At 41.8% G+C, this 17,808-nt stretch overlaps 1 pseudogene; it reads right to left on the minus strand.

Annotated features, from left to right (window-relative positions):
* Positions 1-16,302: 16,302 nt before the first annotated feature.
* Positions 16,303-17,115, minus strand: LOC121170697 (annotated as a pseudogene).
* Positions 17,116-17,808: the final 693 nt, after the last annotated feature.

Raw genomic sequence — 17,808 nt, forward strand, 5'->3', positions numbered from 1 at the left:
TTAGCTCTTCCCTGACTTTGAAAGAATGGAAACAAAACAACATAAAAATACACAAGAAATCCTTATATACTATGCCAAGATTAACCAGCTGTTTGTTACTTGTCTGGCTTATCCCTGGACAGATAATAACTTTGGTTTTTTTTTTCAGAACCATTTTGAGATTAACTTGCACATATGATATCCCTTTACACTTACATACTTCATGTATGTTTCTTAAGAAATTAGCACATCCTCTCATATGACCACAGGATAACTACTTAAATTGTCTTTTGTGGCATTTCATTTAAGGGGATGTACAATAATTATGTAATGGAGACTATCATATCCAGATGTGAAGATACAATGCAGTATTGCATCTCTACTTCCAGATCAATGATGGACTCCCAGTGAAACCGTTAACTGTATCTTGACAATGGGATGCTGAGCTCTCTGCCATTGTCCATGCCTGCAGTGATGGACATATGACTGTGTATGAAGAACTATACTACAGTAATAGTATAGGGGAACTCAGTGGGGGGAAGAGGGAAGTTGAGGAGGGAGTAAGTGAAATCCCAGAGCCTTTTGGAAGTGTATCATAAAATAATAATAATAAAGAAGTAAATTTTTTTTAAAAAATTCAATACTATGCAAAACTGCCACCTGCACTCCAGACCAAATCCAGATGTCGTCAATTGTGCTAATGGTATCTTTTCTTGTTAGTATTTCTCTGGTCTAGCATCTCATTCACAATTTCATGACGTTCAGTTGTCATGTCTAATCTCTGACCTATAATGATTTCTGCTTTTCAGATTCAAAAATTGTCACTTTTAAGGAGTACAAGCCAGTTACCTTGTAGCATGTACCGCAGTTTGGAAAAAGTCTGACACGTACAAATGATTTCATTGGATTCAGAGCATGCAATTTTGTCAAGAAAACAATATAAGTACCAATATGTTCTTACCATCTGATGCTGGGATATGCCTGGGGATGATCTAGCCCACTTGTCACTCAGTTAAGGTGGTTTCTGCCGGATTTCTTCTGATGATATACATTTTAAAACCCAAATTTTCTGAAATCATCAGGTTCACTCCCAGAATCTTAACTTTATATGTATAAATGTAGACCACTTATATGAAGTAAGAAGTCATTTTTAGTATGAACCAACTCATTCAAGTTGAACCTTCTGGATGATCTGCTAAACTACATCTACACACATAACCTATGCTTTATCCTCAGTTCTTGTCTCAGGTCTGATGGGGAAGACTTTCGGTGCCAACCAACAGAACCTCCCTAGTCTCTAACTCACATAAACGTTAACTGGTTACACTCACATTTCAAATTGTCTGAAGCATTTCCATACCATTTGCATTGTATGAACTGACCTCAGTTTTACACTATTCATTTTCAAATCACATATATGAAATCAGGCATTTTTGCTTGGAACCTAAATCCATCTAATGTACTGGCATGAGACATCTTCCAAGAGAAAACAGAAAATGTGCATCATGGAAAAAAATTAAGCAGAGATTTTAACAAAATTTTTGCACCAAAATAATCTTTTTAATTTATTTTTTCCCACAACTATTCCCTTGTGGACCAAACTGCTACAAACATTTTAACTAAACACACATTATTCCCAAGTTCAACATCAAACTATTAAAACCACTGGTTAAGTTTATGCTACTTTTTTTTTTTGCTTCAGCCTTAAACTTTCTAGGTTTTCAAGTCTCATTGCTAAAGCCCAACTCAGTGTTTTACTCCCAATGTGTCCCACCAGCACTGAAGTCTTCTAATCTCACCACCTTAGGAGTGGCCAGATGAAACCTCTCACTCTCAGCCTCCTCCGTTTACCCAAGGATACCTTATAGATAATCAGCAATTTCTTTGTAGGACATGGCATGAAAACAATTGGCCAACACTGCACTAAAAGAATACTTTGACCATCACAAGAATTGAAATTACTGATTCAACAGTCTCTGCCCATATTACAACTAAACACCCTAGACATTTAGCATTAACTTCATTACTTGGTAATATCTGAGAAGAAAGAACAGTTTTATCTTGACTTACAGTTTGGAGATCACAGTTCAGGACATGATGGCCCCATGAGCTTGTGTCTGGCAGAGGGTAGTAGAAGCTGGCATTGGCACAGAGGGTGTACAGGGATGATCATACAATGAACTGGAAGAGAGACAACAGTCAGCAACTTGGGCTAGGATCATAAACCCTGTGCTGAGAGTCATCTCTAGGGGCACAACGCCACACTCTCCCACCAGATCCACCTTGAACACAAGCCTTTGCCGTGAAGTCATCAACCTTTACAAAGGCTTCAGAATTTAAACATCTGTCTGAGTCTCAGGAAGACAAAACCTGCTCTACCCATCATGCATGTTGACAATTTTACCAGCTAGACACTTTTGACTGCACAGGTCATACCATGTGTGTCTATGTTCTGTTAATCAATGTGGGTAGCTGCAAGACCCTTACTGGGGCCCCAAAAGCCCCCTGTTGGATTGCACCATAGGAGTTTACTCCCACTGTCTTTGATATTATTAATAGCACTCTTTCCCCCTAAAAATGGCCTGCTTTGGCATGGCAGTTAAGCATCCCATACTGAAATTCTTGGATCAAGTCCCATGCCTAATCCCTGCCAGTTTGCATCCTGGAATGTAGCTGACAATGGCTCAAGCACTTGCACCCATGCCATTCACACATGAGATCTAGATTGAGTTTCAGACTCCTGCATTTAGTTTGATCCAGCCCTGCTGTTTCTGACACCTGGGAAGTCAGCTAGGAGAGATCGTTCTTTGACTCCTTCTCTCCCTCTCTGTGCATCAAAATATAAAGTAAAAAAAATGCCCTGATTAATAAGTACCTAACTTTCTATCACATTCTTTCTTATTAGCAGTGCTACTGATACTTATGGTAAGGCAGTTTTTCACTATGCACAATATTCCTTTACTTTGTAGATCTCCTAGTCATCGTGAAGACAAAACCATCTCAGTTCATCTGCAAACATTCCAAGGAAGCTGTAGAAATTACTGATCTCTTTACTGTCCAATACAGGCTGTATTTTTTTCAAAGCCCTGCTGATTAGTAGGCTGCAACACTTGGCAGTAATTTAATGGCACTGTTCTTGCATACCTTTTCTTTGTTGTCTATCCCTATAGTTACTCTCCCAAAGGATTTTAATGATGCTATACTAGCTGCAGGTATTAACCATCAGACAAAAGCCAGCAAGAGTGGAGAAAGCAGCTACCTGCAGCTAATGTACATTGTCAAGAGCAATATCCAACCTCTTAATGTTATTGCGGCTTGCTGCTGATACTATGGCACCCATGTCTTAGCCCTCTTCAGAGCCAGCACATCCATACCCTGGTTGCTGGGAAAACTTGTCAATGATGGCTTAGAGCCGAGTCCTCCTTCAGCCATTACCTTCAACCACAGGAAACTATACAGCCCAGAGATACCATAACTTTTCATGGAGGAGTTGCCTGGGTCATTGTTGGCTGATGTAGATAAAGAAACCAAAGCCCAGTCCCCTTGCCCCAGTCTGCAACCATTCTAAAGGTCATCTCAGTTCCAGCACACACACATGCACTTCCACCTTTACCACTCCCTTCAAGTGTCTCTGCAGAGGCACGCACCAGTCAGCCTTCTGTAGGTGAGATCTCTAACTTCAGAGAGTGCACCATCTCAGCGGCCACTGCTGGAGAGCCCACCCTACAACCTAGTCATTTATTTCATTGGGACATAGAGAAGTGAAACAAGAGAAGGGAAACCAACAGCAGGGAAACTCTCCTGCTGTTGCCCACTGCAGCTAGGCCGCACCTTCATCCACCTCTAAACACCAACCTTGCCCTGCTTACTAACTGCCGTATATTCATTCTTGAGAGTTTCATCAAAACAGCTCTGTTCCACACAGCAGCATTCTCTCCTTTCTCCACATGGAGCCAAATCACCTTCCTTCTCTAAAGTTTAGATATCCATGGTGCGCACAGTGCTTGAAGTGCTTTTGCCATCTCCCCCCACCTCGACACTGAAGTGCTCCAGTGTTCAGTACTTGGACCTCTTCACTTTCATTTGCACACTTAATACCTTGGGGTTCTCATTCCTACCTTCTCTCTGATGATGATTCCATGATTTGTATCTTGAAGCAGGACGTCCTCCATGAACTACACACTTGTAGGTCCACAGACAGCCCAGCTTTGTCACATGCAGGTCTAAGAGTCGTCTCTGGCACGTCCTAAGAAACAGTTACAAATTCACTCACTCCTGCAACCTCCGTGTCATAAATGACATCACAATGCTTCCAGTTACAGAACGACAATCTGGAAGTAACTCTCAACGCTTCTTTCATGCTCACAACTATTATATCAGCAAGTTTTACTTGTTCACTCTTCAAAGGAGATCTTGAATCTGGCTGCTTCTTCCTGCTCCTACTTCCGTGGCTTTTACTGCTCCAGTGCAAGACATCAGAATCTCTCATGGCTGCTCTCCCACCTCCTACCCTTCATCCTTCTATCTACCTTTAACAAGCAGCCAGGAAGATCTTATTAAGGCTTTGACAGATCTTCCTCCATGCCCCGAAAAGTCACCACTGGCTTGCTACTCTGATGTAAAAGCTCAAGTCCTTCTGTAGATCAGATCCTACACAATTTGCCCCTCACCTTTTGTCTTCATCCTACTGCCATTTGCAACTCCCACTTCGCTAGGCTTTAACCACCGTACTGCTTCCCACTTTGTTTTTTTTAACACATAACAGCCAGTTCTGACCTCAAAGCTTTCACCCTTGCTGCTTTCTTGGCCTGTTTTTCCAGCTACCAACTTGTTTGGCTGGTTTGCTCACTTCCTTGAAGTCTTCACTCAAAATACACCTACTGGGGCCAGCACTGTGGCACAGGTTATGTGACCACCTGGACGCTGGCATCCTTTATGGGTGCTGGGTTGAATCCCAGCTTCTCTACCTTCAATTCAGCTCCCTGCTAACACAGCTGGGAAGGCAGTGTAGAGTAGTAACAAGTGCTTGAATTCCTGACTCCTGGCTTTGGCGTGGTGCAACCCCAGTTGTTCTGGGCTTTTGGTAAGTGAACCAACAGGAAGACTGCCGCACTCTCTCCCTAACACTATGCCTTTGAATAAATAAACAATTTTTTAAAAATTCACTTTTGAGGGCCCAGCGTGATAGGTTAGCGGTTAAAGTCCTCACCTTGAATGTGCCAGGATCCCATATGGGCGCTGGTTCTAATTCCAGCAGCCCACTTCCCATCCAGCTCCCTGCTTGTGGCCTGGGAAAGCAGTAGAGGACGGCCCAAAGCTTTGGGACCCTGCACCCATGTGGGAGACCTGTAAGAGGCTCCTGGCTTCGGACTAGCTCAGCTCCAGCCATTGTGGTCACTTGGGGAGTGAATCATCAGACGGAAGATCTTCCTCTCTGTCTCTCCTCCTCTCTGTATATCTGCCTTTCCAATAAAAATAAATTTTAAAAAATTCGCTTTTGTGTCAAACCCCCAACCATTATCTGTCCCTTTTGTCACTTGATTTCTCTTCTTAACCTTCTTAAAGTTTTATTTCATGTATTTCAAAGGCAGAATTAAAGGAGAAAGGAGAGGCAGGGAAAGAGACCAACCTTCCATCTACTGATGTCCTCCTCAAATAGCCACAATGGCCAGGGCTGGGACAGGCCAAGGCCAAGAGCTAGGAACTCCATCCAGGTCGGCCCCACATACTTGGTCAAAATTACACTGTTTTCCCAGGCACATTAGCAGGGAGCTGGTTTGAAAATGCGGCAGCAAGGATTCAAACTAGTGGCCTTATGGGATGCCAGCATCACAGCAGGTAGTTTAACTCATTGTCAAACTTCTGGCCCAACCTAATTCATTTTGCTGGATCATAATTAGTAGTTGGAATGCTTCAGTTCTTAGATTTTGTTTAGCTTGTGTCTCCCTGATCAGGATAGGAAGTTTGTGAGAGTAGGGTTTGGGTTAGTTTTAGTCCACAGTGATATGCCAGAACAGCGAAGATTGCTGGCCCAGAGACTGTGCTTAGAAGTGAATGAAAGTGCTAGGAATGAGACAAGCAGGCGAACAAGGAAAGTGACACTTGGGGCTTTCATACGCCAGCTTTTCTTTCTGGGCATTTGTCATGTTCTTTTCATGGGTGGTTTACAGAGCTCCAGGATTAAAGAAACAGCTCAGGGGCCTTCTAAGAGCAGACATAGACATGTTACTGCTTAGGAAATAAGATCCTAAAAGAGAGAAGTAAGAGAGCGGATGTCTTATGGAGAAAGAAAAAAAGAGAAAGGCAAAACACAAACCCGAGAGATGATGTAATGTTGTATATTGAAGATGATGACCAGCTGTCCTATAGGAAACAGGTCCCCAGGAAAGGGGTTGAAAACACACCTTGGAGAATTTGCAATGATACCCACAGAATTGAATCCTTATCCTGGCCACATACCGCATGCACTGGATACCTCCTTCTTGGGACATTTTTAGAAAGCACCATTCCCTTTGAGTCTGCACACACTAAACGGCTCTGTAAGCTAGATCAAAGCTAACACAAGAATGAGAAATGGCTTCACGACAAACTTTTCCTTCCTCTTGACTAGTCTTTTACTCTCTTCTGGGTAAATGTCACATCTAAGTCTCGGTTCTTTCACCTCTGAGTACACACACTTGCTCACACACAACTCAGAGCCTCTCTCTGTAAAGGGATGTGAGGTTTTTCTCACCTTTTCTTCAATCTTTTCTGAACAGTCTTTGCTGTTATCAAGTTGTATACAATATCCTGAGGTAGGAATACAAACCGACTTTTAGAAATACATGTGATGGGCCAACATTGTGGTTCAATTGGTTTAGGCTATCCTTTGTGATGTTGGCATTCCATAGAGATTCCATAGAAGATCTGCTATATTCTGGTCCAGCTCCCTGCTACAGCACTGGGAAATCAGTGGAAGATGGCCCAACTGCTTGGGCCTCTGCCACTCATGTGGGAGACCTGGCAGAGGCTCCTGGCTCCTGGCTCCAGCTTGGCCTGTTTTTGGCTGTTACAAGCAGCTTGGGAGTGAACCAGCAGATGCAAGAGCTCCCTTTGTCACTGTCTTTTCCTCTCTCTCACACAGCCTTTCAAATAAAAAAAAATCTTTAAAAAAAAGTATGACATATAGTGTCCAGCATTATGCCCTAGTAACTAAATCCCCACCTCGCAAGTGCCAAGATCCCATATGGGCACTGGTTCATGTCCTGGCTGCTCCACTTCCCTTCCAGCTCCCTGCTTGTGGCCTGGGAAAGCAGTAAAGCATGACCCAAAGCCTTGGGACCCTACACCCACATGGGTGACCTGGAAGAAGCTCCTGCTTTGTATCAGCTCAGCTCTGGCTGTAGTGGCCCCTTGGGAAGTGAACCAGCAGACAGGCATCTCTCTCTCTCTCTGTAAATATGCCTTTCCAATAAAAATGAATAAAACTTTTTTTTAAAGAGTGTGACATACGAAAATATCATTAAAGAGTATAACTGTAAATATTTAAAAGAGTTTTCTAATTCTACATACAAATCAATCGAAATATGTGGTCTGTATTAAAACAAGCAGTTATTGTGTTTCTGGTTTGAGTCAATTACTTAGGCTATGAAATTACAACTCATCTTTTGCCTCCAAGGCTGCCAGAGGAACCAGAAGGAGTCCTCACTAGAGGACATGGCATAATTCACATGACAGAGCTGACACAACTTTGTGCTCACGGCAACTGAAGTTGTAGCACAAAGAAGGGATATTAATCAGGTATTGGAAGAATCAGGCACAAGTTCTCAGAGTAGATCAAACACATTTATAAGCAATATGTTAATAGTCATTCCTGTGTTTTGTTTGGAAAAGACCTTTCCAATTAATTTGGTCTACAGAGTAAATTAGTATTCCCTGCAGCACATGGTGGTCATGAAAAGATCCTACCTAAATTTATCAGCCAGATGTCTAATAAAGTAACATGCAGCTCAAGGATTATAATTTTCAATAAAGTACAATGGTGGTCAACTTTAGCAAAAAGTCTTTAACAGATGAGCATTAGTATAAGCAGCCTGAATCCACCAGCATCTTCATCTGAATATTAACCACAAAAAGCACTGCTGTACAAGAAGATGCACATAGTAGGTCTTAATTACTTTTTGCTTGGATTTCTTATATAAACTGATCAACAAATTAAGGGCATCATGTATTCATGTGTTTGATCGATTTGCCTTTCATCAAAAACACAGTATATCGGGGGATTTTAATTAAACATGGCAAATTTCTAAGCTATAAAAAATAGAGGAGAAATGAAAGATTTATATTAATAGTAAGAATTGTTATGCTAATTGCAAGTTATTTGTGTGCTGTACTATTTTTTGCTCCGAACTGAATAGTCATTATCTTACTCCATGTTTATCTTTCAAATCATTTGGAAAACACAGAGTGAAGACGCTGAATAAGGAGATATGCTTTGACATTTGCATTCTGGAGTGTCAAATTAAGATGATCATGTGGGTCCAGCCCAGCTCAAAGCCAAATAGTTACAGAGTTTGCTTTGGAAGTTGATGCAGTTAGGCGAAGGCAGCTTGTGCTGCAAGAACAAGTAGATCCCCGATCTCAGTTGCTGAACACAATGCAAGTTTATTTATAGTTCACATCACAAACCAGAGCCACACTTCTGCCAACTTGCAGTTCCCCCAGTCCAAAGGCCTTCAAGTCCAGCCAGATGCACTGGAAATGAGTCCCTTGTAGAAGGAACAGATCATTTTGATTTACAATATATATTATAGTCAGAATTCAGCTACAACTGCCCTAACTGCAAGGAATGCCAGGAAACATATCCTTTCTGGATGTGGATTGGCAAATACCCAGTCAGTCTTTGACACAGAGGGAAAGAACTTAAAACACAGTGTTATTCAAAGCTGCTACTAACATATCCAATGCATATATTTCCACCACCTTCGCCATGCATACTTTTTCTGACAGGAATACACGGATATTCTACATGTCTGGATTCAGATCTTGGTACTTACACAGGGGTCAGTAAATTGTTTGTGTAAAAGGCCAAATACTAAATATTTTAGGCTTTGTGGGCTATATTAGCAAGAGTTTTATAGAGACATAAGGACCATCAGTGGAGATCAAAATCCTAAATCTATCAGTCTAGCTAGCTATCCTCTATTTTTTTTTATCATATATTCAGAGATTTAGTCTAAATAATTGCCTCTCATGAAATGGAAGAATGGAAAGTCCAGAAATCTACAGGGTGCATCAGCAGGCTGGAAACCCAGGGAACAGCAAAATTCCTCTCTTCTGAAGGTGAGCATTTTGGTACAGTGGATTAAACCACTCTTTGAGACACCTCCATGGCATATCATCTGAATCTCAGCTACTCTGCTTGCAATTTATCTTCCCGCTAATATGCCCAGGAAGACAGCAGATGATGGCTCAAGTGTGTAGAAGTATGTAGCTCCTGAGTTCAGCCAGACCCATACCTGACCTATTGCAGCCATTTAGGGAGTAAACCAACAGATCAAGATGTTTGTCTCTATCTTTCTCTTCCTCTTCCTCTCACTCTCGCTTTCTCTATCCATCTCTCTTGCTCTGCATTTCTAATAAATAAGTTTTTGGTTAAAAAAATTCTCCCTTGGAGGAGTTAGTCTGATTGGATGAGAATCACGTACATACACCATGGAAGATAATCTACTTTATACCAAAAAACTATTGTTTTATATAACAATCTAATCTTAAAATACCTTCACAGAAATATCCAGAAAAAATTGAAAGATATATTTAATTTTATCAGAAAGGCAGATTTATGGAGAGAAGGAGAAACAGAAAAAGAGCTCCTTTCCACTGGTTCACTCCATTAATGGCTGTAATGGTCTGAACTGAACCTATCCAAAGCCAGGAGCTTCTTCCAAGTCTCCCATACAAGTGCAGGGTCCCAAGGCTCATTCTCTACTGCTTCCCTAGGTCACATGCAGAAAGCTACACGGGAAGTGGAGCAGCCAGGATACAAAACATCACCCACATGGGGTACTGGCACTTGCAAGGGGAGAAGTAGGCAATTGAGCAGCATGTAGGAATGTTTAATGGGCATCATGGCTGCCAAGTCACAACGTAAAATTAAGGAAGACATGGGCCATATGGCCTCTGTTGCAAGCAACTCAACTTTGTTATTGTATGTCTAGTATGTAGACATGGTTGTATTCCAGTAAAGCTCTATTTACAAAAACAAGTGGGGCATTGGTTTGGCTATAGTTTGTAGAATACTGCTCTCATCCACTTTTTAACTATGAGACTTTGGACAGATAATATAAGTCCTTTAAACTTTAGCTTAATCATCTATGAAGAAATAAAATAATCCAAATTCAGAGAATTAGGATAAGAATCAAAAAGACAATATTTGTAGAACCTGCACATGTTAAATGCTCAATAAATCTTCTTCTCAATATATTAGCTAATATCTATTTTAAATGTCTGCCAAGGTATAATTTTTTAAAGATTTATTGATTTTTATTGGAAAGTCAGATATACAGAGAGGAGGAGAGACAGGGAGGAGGATCTTCCATCCACTGATTCACCCCCTAAGCAGTCACAACTGCCAGAGCTGAGCCACTCTGAAGCCAGGAGCCTTTTCTGGATCTCCCACACTGGTGCAGGGTCCCAAGACTTTTAGTCGTCCTTGAGTGCTTTCCCAGGCCACAAGCAGGGAGCTGGATGGGAAGTGGGGCTGCTGGAATTAGAACCAGTGTCCATACGGGATTCTGGTGCATTCAAGGTGAGGACTTTAGCCACTAAGCTATCACACCAGGGACCCTCAAGAACTTTTTAAGTGCCCTCAATAGAAGATGAATTTCTTTCATTAACTCTGTAAGGTAATGTAATCTCTCACTGTGACTATTTTATATATATATTTTATATATATATAAAATATATTTTTAATATATATTATATATATTTTATATATAAAATATATTTTATATATATATTTTATATATATTTTATATATATTATTTTCCATGATGCGCTTTTAGAGGTACAGGAATTTCTCCCTTCCCCACTCCTTCCTCCCTCACCATTGTTTTCCCACATATTATTAATTTTTTATAATAATTTGATTTTATGACACAGTTCCATAGCCTCTGAGATTCCCCCAACCCTTCTCCAAGCCCTCCCCCATATTGATTTCCTCCATATTATTACAGCAGTACAGCTCATAACCAGTCATAATTCCATCATTGGCGGCATGGACCATGCAGAGAGTCCAGCATATTTTCCAGATAAATTCAACAGTTTCATTGGGAGACCATCCTTGGTCTGAAAGTAGAGCTGGCAGAATATCATCCCCTCCAATGAAAAGCCATAACACAAATTCAACAACAGGAAGAAACATGGGACTTTACAACATCATGAAGTTAATTGACATGCTACTGAGTGATCAATGTGTTAGAAAATGCAAATTCTTAACCACATCCTGTAACTACTTCATTGACATCTCAATTTTAGTTTATACATAATTGACTGCTATAAACCTTAAAATGGTTATAGGGTACTATTCAGCTGTCTCGTGGCTTTTTTTCCTTCATATTTATATTTAGCAGCTTACAGTATTCAAGTGTGATTTTCCCTGAACTTCGTGAATCTTAGGATAGTCCAAACAGGCTTATAACTCTAACAAGTCATATGTTAACAATTGAGGCACAGAACAGTTTTAGGAGGGGTGTGCAGAGAAATCTTCAATACTTTAGTGGGGAGTAACTGATATTTGTATCCTACCTAGTGAGGTATATGGGAGTCCAAGCTGACTTTTTCCTGTCTGTTCTAAGGTTTCCTCATTGGTTTCTCTCTATCTGATCTAATGTTTGGGGCTCCAGAGCGACCCTGATGGTCATTGCAAGAAAGGGTGGGGATCCAAAGTTGGAACTAAGTGAGGACTGGAGAAAGCTCCTCTCCCAAGTCCCGAAGGAAGTTTACTGTTCTTCTGTTTCTGAGGACTACGTGGGGCTCCTGGCTGTTGTTCCGATAGCATCAGTCCCTGTGAGGAGGGTTTTGGGCTTCTTCTATCCCATGTGGGAGATCTGACGGGGAATGGTTGACCTCAGAGTTCTCAGCCTATGAGGACACTCAAATTCCCCGTGATCTCCTTGCCAAGGTATAACTGATATTCAATAAACCATAAAGTATATAATGTGAAAAATGTAAACAAATCTATATATGCACAAAATCATTATTACAATCAAAGATAGTATATATGGCCACCATCACAAACATTTCTGACCCTGTATAAACTTCCCTCACTCCTACTAATGCCTCAGGCCCCCATTATTACCACTTGATCTGCTTTGTATCACTATCCTACTGACAAAAATTTTCATCGCAATCTTGCACTGTTAACAGTGATGCAGCCATGTATTTCCAGACACAGATCTTTCCATGTGTGTTCAATTACTTTCTTAGGATAAGATGTCACAAGACCACTAGTTTCTACAGCATATTCACCTGACTGATAAATTCATTAACAAGGGGCCCAGCAAGATGGCTCATTGGCTAAATCCTTACCTGGTAAATGCCAGGATCCCATATGGGTGCCAGATCACATCCTGGCTGTTCCACTTCCCATCTAGCTCCCTGCTTGTGACCTGGGAAAGCAGTAGAGGATGGCCCAAAGCATTGGGATACTCTACCTGAATAGGAGAACTAGAGGAAGCTCCTTGCTCCTGGCTTCAGATCAGCTCCAGCCATTGTGGTCTCTTGGGGAATGAACCAGTGAATGCAAGCTCTTTCTCCCTCTCCCTCCCTCGCTCCCTCCCTCTCTCTCTGTCCTCTAAATCAGACTTTCCAATAAAAAATGAATTAATCTTCTAAAAATTCATTGACAAATTGCCTTTGTAAAGTTACCTAAATGCAATGACTATTTTTCCCTACTTAAAAATTTAGTTGATTTAGGGACATAAAGAAAGACACTTCAGAAGCAGCTCCAATCCACTGGTTTACTCCACAAATGCCTACAGTAGCCCAGACTGGGCCAACCCAAACCCAAGAACCAGGAACTCAGTCCAGCTATGCCACACGGGTGCCATTTAATAAGTACTTGAGCCATCACTGCTGCCTCCCAGAGTGAGCATTAGCAGGAAGACAGAGGCAAGAGCTGAGCTGAGAATCAATCCAATATGGGATGTAGTTGACTTAGCTGTTAACACTGCATGCCTGCTCCCTGCACTTATTTTTGACTTATGATGACAATTTATCCTCATGCAACCAAGGTAATTTTTCAAAAAATCTTAAGGCAAAGAGATAGAGAAACACTCCTATCTGCTGGTTCACTCTCCAAACATCTGGAACATCCAAGGATGGGCCAGACCAATGTCAGGAACCCAGAACTCAAGCTGGGCCTTCCAAGTGCCTATCAGAGATTCAACTAGTTAAGTCATCATCCACTGCCTCCAGGGTACATACACATCAACAGGAACCTAGAATCAGAATCAAGACTCAAATTCTATCACTCCACTAGATGGGATATGGACATCCTAAGCAAAATCTTCACTACTGTACCAAATATCTGTTCATGACCACCCTCCCCCCCTCCCGCCACGCCACACACACCTGCAGGTCATTCTAACCAGTGTAAGTAGGAATGTGAGAGTTTACATCTGAAATACCTAGATAGTTACATGTCCCCATTGAGAATGAACACTTTCATTCTCACACCTTCAGAGGTGGTACCACAGCATTTCTACTAGTAATAAAAAGTTATTTTTAGCTGCAGACATTTGGTGCAGCAGTTACATATTTCTAGGGACACCTGGATCCCATACTGCTTGGGTTCAAGTTCTGGCTTTGCTTCCAAGTCCATCTGTCCACAAATGGGCACCTTGGGGATTAGCTAGTGATGATTCAAGTACTTGGAACCCTAACACCTACATAGGAGACTTCCTCAAATAAAAAGCACTTTTAAAAATTAAGCTTTACTAATGATTTTAAAATGGAGAGGGGGGAAAAAAGGAAAGAATGAGGAAGGGATGGAGAGCAGATAGAGAAAGGCAGGGAGGAAGAAAGTCTCCTCAATTGGCTACAATGGCCTTGACTGGTCCAGGCCAAAGCCAGGATCTTAGAACTACATTCAGGTTTCCTGAGTGGGGGCAGGGATCCAAGCTCTAGTGCCATCATCCACTGCTCCATCTAGCAAGCACAATACCAGAGTGCTAGACTGGAAGTGGAGCTGCTGGGACTCGATGCAACCCTCCAATATAGGATGAATGCTGCAGCCAGCAGCTGAGCTCACTGCAGATTGCACAATGCTAGCCCCTAAAAAATGATTCAAAATTTATGTCCTTACATGAAAAGCAAAGTGACAGAGAAGGAGAGAAAGAGAGGTAAAGATTATCCACCTGCTGGTTCTCTCCTCCAAATGGCCCCAACAGCCAGGTCTGGCTAAACCTTGCTCCATCCTGGTCTCCAACATGGGTTGCCAGGGCTCAAGCTCTTGTGCCATCTTCTGTTGCCTTCCCAGGTGCACTAGCAGGAAGATGGATCAGAAACGCAGTAGCTGGGACTCAAACTGACACTCTGATAAAGCGTTAGAAGTGGTGGCTTATCCTTCTGTGCCACAATACTGGCCCCTAAAAATGCTTCAGTAACTTTTTTATTCTTAAGATGGGTAGTATTCCAGCAAAGCAAGCAGCTAGCAATGCTATGCAGGCTTTACCTTGCTTATAAGAACTTCTGGCCCTAGAGTCTTATAGGTCCTGCCAGATCAACAGGACATGTTACCCTGAATCATTGCAGCCACACAGGTGAGCAGGACCAGAAGCATATTGAGCACAGATCAAACCCTTTGTCTTCTGTACTGCCTGCTATTAAGGATTTGTATATTTTGGGAAATTTGGAGATTGTGTTCTTTCATTTAATCTCATAATAAACCAGCCACTAGCAAAGTCATAGGGAAAGTGTATATATCAACCACTCCTGGAATATATTCAGTAAAAGAACCTGATATTGGCCGAACTGCCAAATTAGTTAACTTCTGTTGGCTGGTGTGCATTTTTTAGTTAGAGTTAGGTTGATTATCTTTTCATGTGGCTGTTGAACATTTGCCTCTTTCTACTTATGAATTACTCATCCATAGCCTCTGATCAGTTTTCCTCCTGTGGTATTAAAATGGTTTGTAGCAGATCTTGTTATTTTCAAGACATTCGTCTTCTGTCATATTGAGTTGCAAATGTTGTCCTTTTGTTTATGATCATTTTCTGAGTTAGTAAAGGTTATCAATATTTTTTCTTTATGGTTTCTGGCTTTGTGTCATACTTAGAAAGCTCTCCCCTAAGGTTTTATAAATAATCACCAAAATTTTCTGCTAAGGGTAAGAAAGTTTCACAGATTCCTTGGAAAACACGTAATAACTGCAAGCTTAATGATTTGTAAAAAACACTCAAAGGTTTAAAACTATCTCTCTGATGGGGCGATAAAGAAGAAAAAAATGGTTTTTGTGTTAATTTCTGAAATTTGGTCTCCTTGCTTTGTAGACTCTCTTTCACATTAATAACCAGTTCAAGATGGAAGGGGAGCTAGATCAGTGTGTATGCTAAAGAAGGCAGAGGGCAGAAGGGTGTAGATACAGGACCCTAACATTTACCAATGAGACACACTATGACAGTCACTGAGTCGTTCATTGACCATCTGCCTAAAAGCAGGCATTTCTGGATTCTGGTGTGACGTCTACTGCAGCAGATGAACCCTGTTTCCAGAAGCCTCGGTGGCAGTGTCCAGCAGTTCTGTACCGTGTCCAGAATTAATGATGTGATCAAAACCACTTCCCCCAAGGAAGGGAGGTAGCATTATTTTTTCTGGGGGCAGTTCTGCTGCAAGATCCCAGCCAGGGTAGAGATTATGTGCACTTTCTAATACATCTCTGGAATAAATGTCTGGCGTAGACAACAACGGTTCTGTTGATTACAACTAAGAAATCTGACTCATATAGAACAGGATCAAGAGTGGCTACACCAACTGTAACTGTGACACTATGGGGATCTCCACGGTCACCCTGGCCTGTCCTCAGGGTAGCAACATCCATCCAAGCATCAGCGCTCCAGAGGTTCTTGAGTACAGTCCTCCTTGTACAGTGATAGCAAAAAGAGCTACAGTGTATCTACTGTATCTTTCCTTCTTTCTCAACAAGCCCCTTCATTAATGATCAAATATTGTAAGGACTCTGGTAGGTGACATATTAGTGAAAAGGAGAGTGGACCAGCCTTGGTCTTTGCCGAAGCTTCAGCAAGCAACAGCCAGGGTGGCAGAAAATTGTTTCTTGTTACTAGGTTTTTTAAATCCAATTTTATTTATTAATTATTCTTAAACCTTATTTTTGACTAGACTCTGACTTAGAAGTGGATGCTCTCAGGGAAGACAGCCTGCGTCTCTTGGCGATCTGCTCCTGGTGTTTTTCTTTGGCCTCCTTCATTCTCTTGGTCAGAAGTTTCGCAGATTCTGCAGCCTCTTCCTTATTCTTTTTAGCCCGCTGTTTCTCCAGAGCAATGCACCGGCATTTGTGCTGGAGGACTCGTGACGTAACAAGACACTGAATCTTGGGTGCTTCGGTCCCAGGTTTCTTACCTTCTTTGTTTAGGGGCTTTCTCACAACATACTTGTACACGTCATCTTCTTTTGAGAGATTGAAAAGTTTGCGGATTCTGCTTGCTCTTTTAGGTCCAAGGCAACAAGGCACCGTGGTATCAGTCAATCCCGGAATATCTTTCTCTCATTTTTTTACTATAACCAAGTTGAGAACACTCAATTGGCATCGACAATGCAGCCCTGCACTGATTTGCGTTTTCTTTCCCCAGTTCTCCTGGGTCTGTAACAGGAGTGCCCCTTGCTCAGTAGCAGGCGAGCCCGGCCATAGGTTAAGACACCTTGTTTCATGGGGAAGCCTTGTTTGTCATTTCCACCACTGATCTGGACCACGTAGCCCTTATATTCCTCGCCCAGAGCATCGGCAGCTACTTCAGTTGCCATGCGCGTCTCATAGAAAGTTCGAAGTTTACGCTCAACGTCCACTTCGATGAGCTTTGGGCAGCCAGTGGCTGGGAAGGAGATATTCAGCTTCATCTTGAAACTGCTGATCCCTCACGAGGCACCATGGCAAACAGCATTACTAGATTTTTTTAAAGATTTATTTTTATTGGAAAGTCAGATATACAGACAGGAGGAGAGACAGGGAGGAGGATCTTCCATCCACTGATTCACCCCCTAAGCAGTCACAACTGCCAGAGCTGAGCCACTCTGAAGCCAGGAGCCTTTTCTGGGTCTCCCACACTGGTGCAGGGTCCCAAGACTTTTAGTCGTCCTTGAGTGCTTTCCCAGGCCACAAGCAGGGAGCTGGATGGGAAGTGGGGCTGCTGGGATTAGAACCAGTGCCCATACGGGATTCTGGTGCATTCAAGGCGAGGACTTTAGCCGCTGGGCTACCACGCTGGGCCCTTGTTACTAGATTTTTAAAGTGACCACCATAATGACTTTACAGTCACTAGAATATTCTATATATACCTGAAACTGTTTGAGTCGTTGTGCTTCTACATTCTTTTTTAAACCAGATATCCAGGAGGACATTTAGGATAGTTTATATTCAGGGAACTGGAATTCTAACAGAAAATTTGCTAAAACATGCACACCCATACATAATTAAGACATCTGGTTACCGTATGTTGAAAATATATGTGATTCTTTCAGACTAAAAGTATCTATTTAAATATAGTCCTATCAAGGTATCATTTTTTTGCACAAGAGCCTTATAATACATTTTCAATAAAAATAGTAAATGAAAAT

This window comes from Ochotona curzoniae, unplaced genomic scaffold (genome assembly GCF_017591425.1).
Source record: "Ochotona curzoniae isolate NIBS_2020 unplaced genomic scaffold, NIBS_Ocur_1.0 contig_1274, whole genome shotgun sequence".
In the NCBI taxonomy this organism is placed as follows: Eukaryota; Metazoa; Chordata; class Mammalia; order Lagomorpha; family Ochotonidae; genus Ochotona; species Ochotona curzoniae.